At 37.2% G+C, this 8250-nt stretch overlaps 1 long non-coding RNA gene across 1 annotated transcript; it reads right to left on the minus strand.

Annotated features, from left to right (window-relative positions):
- Nucleotides 1-317: 317 nt before the first annotated feature.
- LOC149620908 (uncharacterized) lies at nt 318-7102 on the minus strand. The gene is made up of 2 exons (XR_016375423.1): nt 3923-7102; nt 318-3857 (listed from the first exon to the last, which is right to left on the minus strand). It is a non-coding gene; the product is annotated as an uncharacterized LOC149620908 (long non-coding RNA).
- Nucleotides 7103-8250: the final 1148 nt, after the last annotated feature.

Below are 8250 nucleotides of genomic sequence, written 5' to 3' on the forward strand. Positions count from 1 at the left end.
AAGAATTCCAAAGATATTTCCCAAGAAAACTCCAAAGATATTTCCCAAGAAAATTCCAAAGATATTTCCCAAGAAAATTCCAAAGATATTTCCCATGAAAATTCCAAAGATATTTCCAAAGTAATTTCCAAAGAAAAAGGGGCCAATATTCCCCAATTTCCGAAAGAACGCCTTAAGGATTTCCAAAGAAATTTCCCAAGGAATTTTCATAAGAGTTCTTAAGAAGATTTTTGTAAGGGATAGGCCTATCGTTGCTTTATCAAACGCAAAAAAGCCTTCCTGTCTAACTATTTTTTTGAATGAGTTACACGGGAAAATATTTTGATTAATGTTTTAATTAATTTTAAAATATCTTAAGTATTCAAGGCTTTAAAAACTATTTTAAGTACTTAAGAAAGGTATGAACTACTAGGAAAAAAATAAATTTTGGAATTAAATTGAAAAGTTTGTTCCCTAGACATAAAATAGAAAGCTTTTAGTTTGATAAAATGGTTTAAACAATTATTTTAGTTTATTAATTGGCTTTTACACTAATCCATTTAAAAATTATTTTAGGTTCTAGGTATCGTAAGTATGTTTCTATATAAAAATAAAATTCAGTGTGACTTCATTTTAATAAGAGATGCATAGGAAAAACATTAAGAAACTGGTGTTTTGCTAATTAATCTATATTTAATTAACTAATTAGCCAATAATATGGTTGTCATATTCGAGTATTAAAAAAAATGTCCAAACTTAGGAAAAAAATCAGTTAACCTGCAATATTCTAAATCTGGAAGCACTGGACTGGATTTTAGAAGCTAAATTTTTGGTCGACTTTGCCCTTAAATAGCCCAAGCAAAAGCTTGATTGATAAGATCTTCGTGCCATACTACCAAATAATCTTTGGTATTGTGAATTGTTTTATCTAAAGAATATTTATTGGGCTTATAATAGTTCCCTAATTTATGTACTTGGTAAATCGGTTCTTATGGCGGAAGGATCGCAAGGATCCGAAGGAGCCGCGTTACCGAATTATGTTCCTCCGCGTAAAAGGATGTTCTTTCCTAGGAGCTTAGAGAATATCGTGTAGCTCCCCCAGGCACATGTTACGGACTTCATGTGTAAAGCCTAATCGGCTTCTGCTAATAGCCCATCGTATATACGATGTGGGTAAAATTCGCAAAATCTGTGGAAATCCGTTGGATTTCGAAATCAAATTGTATTTCGAAACCCCGTACGCTATTTCAAAAACTTCCGAACCCTCAGGATTGGTACTCAAGTAGAAAAGAACATAGCGAAATACAATTAGGAAAACACGAATGTGCTTGGGAAATGGGAAACACGTTTACTTCCATATGCACACCGCGAACAACGGAGAGACAGACACATACTGTGACGTCCAGGAGAGTATCTCTCCGTGATGGAATTAAAAGTGGTGTTGATTACGTACATGTACGTTTATCGGCGAAAAAACGTAATCGGCATAGGGTTGGTACCGGTAATTGTGACCGATTCTAAATGTGAACACTTTTTCTTTAAAATTTTGTAACAAATTTTTGGGCGACTCAAATTCCCTTTAAAAGGGCTCAATTTGTAAATTGAATATCGAGGATTAGAATAAAAATTGTTAGAATATTGTTGGAATACGTGGATGAAAGATACGGACCAATATACGCACCAACTCGGACTGAACAAATTAAGATGATGCCAATTTTAGGTGTTTCTTAATACAATACCATCGGGGAATATGCTTTAGCTAGAGTTACAATAATCCCACGATAAAAAACCCTTAACCATTAGATAGATCACGTTTTTTGGTATAAAATTGATATTAAAATCTCTGGTTCCGATTCGAAATTCGATTCAAAAATAGAGTTGGAAAAAACCAAGTAAAAATTGCAAATGTGAACACGACGTTTCAAGGTTAATTCGAATCCTTTTTAAGCTATTTTACTAAAAGATTAAACGTAACAGTGGTATAAACAAGATACTTTCGGATAATATTAACTTTAAAATACATCATTCACCCAAAAAAAAAAACACTCAAATTTCGCGCCTTTAGTAAAGTTTTCAATTTAGCTGTAAGAGGGCCGTAGCTACCACTAATTATTGGGCGGGAAAGTGGGATCGCGAGTCAGCTATTATGCTAGGGGCTGAATAAAATGTGACTTCACAGCAAATTATTGAGCATTTTGACTGAGGTATTTTTACCTCTCCGAGTGACGATGACGTCACGGAGAAGTATTGCACTGGACGTGTGGGTGTGTGTGTGTCTGTCACACCCCACGTGACCGCGTTCGCAGTTTGCGTATCGGAGCAAACGTGTTCCCAATTTCCGGACTGCATTGACAGTTCACGGAAAATTGGAAAATTGTGCTTGTCTCCGCTGGCTATTCTACTCTACATGGACACTAGTCTGTACTTGCTGGCTTCCAAGCACCACCATCTTCTGTTCTTAGTCAATTTCACTTTGAGACCAGCTTCTATGCGCCACCATCTTCTGTTCTTCGTCAATTCCACATTGACACCAGCTTCTATGCACCACCATTTTCAGGTCTTTGTCCATTCCACATGGACGCCAGTCAGTACATTCTGGCTTCTTTTCCTTCGTCATCATTTGGTTTCAAGATATACGCGACGATCGTCTAGGGTTACGAGAAACGTCTAGCCACCCAATGGCAGGGCTTCCACCATCGGTTTAGGCGAATGCGTTTTTATCTATTATCATAATGGAAACGAATCGTATATATATCCCAAAATTTGAAGAAAGCGGGCAAGAGGGGTACCCTTCACTTTAAACGTCAATATTAGCAAAGTTTCGAAAGATAATAGGAACAACTTTATTTTCAACAATTTAACTATTTTTAAAGTTATTTACTGGCGATTAAAATAATTAATATCATTATATTTAATTAATTATTTAAGATAAACTTATTTCTTTGAAGTAACACAAGTGAGAGTTTATATAGAACGAGTAATGAAGATTGCATCTGAATCGAAACACTCCACGCATATCAAAGTTAATATAAAGCGAGTAGGTTGATAAGATCTCTTACAAAACGATAACATTTCCTTTTTGCAGAATATTAAATGGAAATATTTTAAATAATTTTCGGCATTACGATTCTTTTAGTAGTTGTGTAGCTATAAAGCTCCGTTTCATCTCAATATTCCAAGAACATCTTTTGATATTAACATTTCAAATTTTGTGTTTACTTTTTAATTCAGCTTTACTACATTTGTATATGGTGTAAACGCAACTTATAATTTCACTACATTATATGGATTTTAATATACTTCGTCTCTCTACAAGTGTTGAAGCGATTGGGTTTATGAAATAAAATATCCTAGATTTGTTTCGCGTCCTATTACAAGGGATGTAACGGTTCAGAATGAGCCGAAAGTTAAATACACACTTAAGTGATACATATTAGGTCCTCATTAGTATTATGAGAATACACAGGGAAATGTTAAACGATCAAACCTTTACAAATAACCTTCGCAATATCCCGCCAATTTGAGCTACGTAATTCCGGTTTTTCTCATTGGCTGGTGGACCCATGGACGAAGTTATACTGAAGAACCAATGGCAGCCCATTACTGTCCCCATTACTAAGCGACTATACAACCAATGTAAAGCTTACTTCCCCCTTTTCAGCCCCAAAATGGAGGGGTTATGTAAATGCGGAGTCAAATCCCGGAAAACGCTAGCGCCATCTAGACAAAATAAGACTTTAGCTGCTTCTCTCCTTAGAACCTTCATTCCCCCACTATCCTATTTGCTACTATCTGCCGCTAGAAGGCGAATTTACAAGTATTTTTAAACTTTCTCCCTCTGCCATCCGTCCTTCAGTATTGGTTCGTCCATGGTGGACCTGTGTTTGGAAAGTAAATTCGTCTCGACTCGGAGAGGTTTATTTTGGTTTCCCAACTTGTTTACCTCTCCGTGTGACGTAGTCCAGGAGAGGTTCTGTAACGGCCGTCTCTGTGTGTCTGTCTGTCCGTTGTTACACCCACGTGACCGCGTTCGCAGTTTGCGTATCGGAGCAAACGTGTTTCCAATTTCGGGACCGCAATGACAGTTCACAGAAATTTGGAAAATTGTATTTCTCTCCGTTGGCTACTCTATACTTGAGTTCTCACACCACCATGTTTGGTCTTCGTCCATCCCACATGAACACCAGTCTGGTACTTTTCTGGCTTCCAACACCACCATCTTCTGTTCTTTGTCAATCCCACATTGACACCAGTCTGCACTTACACTGGCTTCTAACACCACTATCCACTGGTCTTCCGTCTATTCCACATAGACACCAATCTGTATCATGGGCTTCTACTCCATTATCATCGTTTGGTTTTGGGATGTACGCGGCGATCAGCTAGGGTTACGAGAAACGTCTAGCCTCCCTAAAGGCTTTCGCAATTGCGCTTTTTACCTCTCCGAGTGACGTATGTCACGGAGAGGTTCTGTAGCGATCGTGTGTGTCTGTTTGTGGGTGTGTTTGTGTGTTTGTGTGTATGTTGTTACACCCACGTGACCGCGTTCGCAGTTTCCAAATCGGAGCAAACGTGTTCGCCATTTCCGAACTGCATTCACAGGTACGGAAATGGCTCCTCTACTTGAGTTCTCACACCACCATCTTCTGGTCTTTGTCCATTCCACACGGACACCAAACTGTACATACTGGCTTCTAATCATCATCATCTTCTGGTCCTCGTCCATTCCACTTGGACACCAGTCTGTACATACTAGCTTCTAATCATCACCATATTTTAGTCTTCGTCCATCCCACATGGACACCGGTTTGTACATACTGGCTTCTAATCACCACCATCTTCTGGTCTTCGTCCATTCCACTTGGACACCAGTCTGTACATACTGGCTTCTAATCACCACCATCTTCTGGTCTTCGTCCATCCCACTTGGACACCAGTCTGTACATACTGGCTTCTAACCACCACCATCTTCTGGTTTTTGTTTTTGTCCATCCCACATGGACACCAGTCTGTACACCTGGCTTCTACTCCATCGTCATCGTTGGGTTTAAGACATTCGCGGCGATCAGCTAGGGTTACGAGAAACGTCTAGCCTCCCTAGGGTGGGTTGTCCACGATAGGTTTTCGCAAAATTTTAAAAAAGCGGGCAATAGGGGTACCCTTCACTTTAAACGTCAATATTAGCAAAGTTTCGAAAGATAATAGGAACAACTTTATTTTAAACGATTTAACTATTTTTAAAGTTATTTACTGGCGATTAAAATAATTAAAAATAATTATATTTATTTAAATATATATAAGTCGTTAAATCATTGCCTCCTATATCTATCAAGGCCCGTGCATTGCGTTATATTTCCTACATTGCCTCTTATATCTATTTAGGCCCGTGCATTGCGTTATATTTCCTACATTGCCTCCTATATCCAACAAGGCCCGTGCGTTGTGATATATTTCCTTCATTGCCTCCTATATCTATCGAGGCCCGTGCATTGCGATATATTTTTGAGAACAACAACCAAAATGGGAAGCTCCTCTCAGAACCATAATAATTTGTTTTCTCTGTTATATGAAATGAAAATATGGATAATATTTTCGGCAATTCGATTTGAATGGCTCTTTCTGATGTATCATTCTCTCAGCACTGTTCATAATGGACAGGAACGTAGAGATTCGAGACACTAGGAATTACGATAGTGTTTCAAATCCTCTGTAATGAGGGCTTAAAGGCTTGGAGTGAGTCGAAAGAAAAATACACATCCTATTTTTTAGTTGTACCGTGCGTACCACAATGTTGCCAGGCGTTTATTGAAGGATGCTTGGGTACTAGTACAGACTGTTACGTCTACCAAGTTTCCTAGCATCCAACAATAAATAGGATTCATAAAAGCCAGTGTTACGCGCATGTCATGGGTCAAGTCGTTAAATATATCGACGCAGTTAAATAGCTGATGGCATTATTTTATCCACTTTCTCATTGCGTTTCGAGAGGAAGTTCAACTTTGGCACGGACGACAGATGGCGCTCTTAACCTTCTACCCCCAAAAATTGCTGTTGTCTGCTCGTTTTCCCCTTCCGCGTTTTTTCGTTATAAACTTATGATTTAACGAACTGTTAAGATAAAATTTCATATTTCCTAAGACAGATAAGCTTCTACTCCTTTCATCTTACTCCCAGTTAGATTTAACCTTGTTAAAACATAATCAGATGAATTTGAGTTACAATGTCGTAAAATCCTGTGAATACAGTTACCTAGGAGTGGTAGAGACATTTTTAACGATGCCTAGAGATGATTAACTTAAGCGAAATTGTTTTACGTTTGAATAAAAGTACCGCTTCCAGTAGTGGGTTTATAGTACTCCTTGTTTGTGTAAGATTAGTGTAGCTGTAGAGCGTAATCATGGTAAACGTTTAAAAATATATATTTTCAATAAAAACACCGCTTCCACTAGTGGATTTATACTTCTTGTGTTTGTGTAAGATTGGTGTAGGTGTAGAGAGTAATCATTATAAACGCTTAAAAATATATTTTCAAAAATGAAGAATATAGAACATTTATTTTGTATCAAAAAATATTTTGGTGCTAAGATTGCTTTAGAAAAATCCAAACGGCTAGGTATTGGTAAAAAAGACATGTGTAAGCTATTTGTAGATGAGATAATGTTTTAAATGTTTAAATGAGGCTAAAACTTCCACTATTGTGTCTAAAAAAGTGTTGGCAATGTATATTTTTTAAATATGACGGAATTGCGGTTGATATGATAGCGCCCTATTTGCCAAAAAAAAACCTTTTTTTTAACAGTTGAATCACTCTTTGATAGAATTTCAAGAGAAGAAGTTAAGCGTTAAATTTGCTCGATTAATTTTGTTCGGAAAATAATATATTTAAGCGCTACGTATTACTGAAGGAGATTGATTTTGCCAATCTTTGTGAGTATTTAACTGTTTAATAATTATTTTGGTTAAGTGGGAGCCTAGCTTATGTGTGATTGGGTTGTGGTTTCCATGTTTTGGGGACATTTGCTTTTTGTGTGGCGAGGTATGATTCAGCTTTGATATGGACAAATGTTACAAATCATACTGGTAGACTAAGAATACGGTTGAGCAAAAGTTCATAAGCAAAAGTTATCGGATACGCTAGAAAATGAGATCGACGTTTCCCTTACAAAAACGTTGGGAACAAATTGCCCTAGATGAAAATTTCATCCCCCCCGTCATTTTCGAAACTTAAACACGGAACTCTGGGTAAGGAGTACGTCATATGTGACGTCATTGAAATTTTAGAGTAACTGGTAGCGCCATCTAGCATTATGAAGTAGGGCATTAGGCTAGTGCTGTCTAGACTCTAGAGTGACAGACTCGGCAATGGAGCATTGGAGCTGGAACAGATGCTACATGAAGGTAGGTGTTTAATTAAATATTCTGAATACAACAAGCAAATTAGGTATTATTATTCTGAGAATCTAATGAAATTTCTTGTCTTCCAGAATTCTAGCTCAGAAAAATACGAAGTATATTTCGTGTACTGCACTCAACTTCAACTACTCTACTGCTGCCAAGGCTTAACATGGAAGAAGTAGAAGATGTGGAAACAGTGGAAGCAGAAGTGAAGGAGAAAATGAAAACTTTCATTAAATATTGTGAAAGAAACGTAAATTTTTATATAAAGTCTTCGGAAAGCCTGATGAAGTTATTTCTAACGCTGTTAAACTCTGAGAAAATACAAAGGTATTTCATTAGCTTATTTGAACTATTCTGTAAATTGAAAAACGCTTGTAAGCCGGAAGAACCAAAAACCAAACATAGAGTTTCCGAGGAAGCCACAGATACGGGCGTAGATGAACAAAGACCAAAAATTCGCACCAACAAATCAATGGCGGTTCTAACCGTTAATTTTTTCAATCAATCAAAACCTTTAAAACAGGCGCTAAATCTAAAAGAATTCGATAATATAGAAACATTCACGGTATTAACTACGCTTACGTCCAAAGCATTCACCTTTTTAAAAGCATTTGATAAGCACCCGGAGAGGTTTCAAAATGATGAGCAAATGGAACTTACTACGTCGTGTCACGAATTAAAAGATCCCTCATATTTATCCCACAATTATGCTAATGAAAGTGATACAGGCTTATTTTTAATTGGCGGAGGTACAATTGGAGAAATTTATGGACGGACAGGAAGAAAGGGAAGAAAGTGGAATAAAAAAAAAAAATATCCCCAAAGCAAAAGGTGGAAGATGATTATTTGTTTAAATGTGTTGCTTTAGTAAAA

This window comes from Phalangium opilio, unplaced genomic scaffold (assembly GCF_054372755.1).
Source record: "Phalangium opilio isolate 3A_F unplaced genomic scaffold, DU_Popi_V2 ptg000209l_1, whole genome shotgun sequence".
Lineage (NCBI taxonomy): Eukaryota > Metazoa > Arthropoda > Arachnida > Opiliones > Phalangiidae > Phalangium > Phalangium opilio.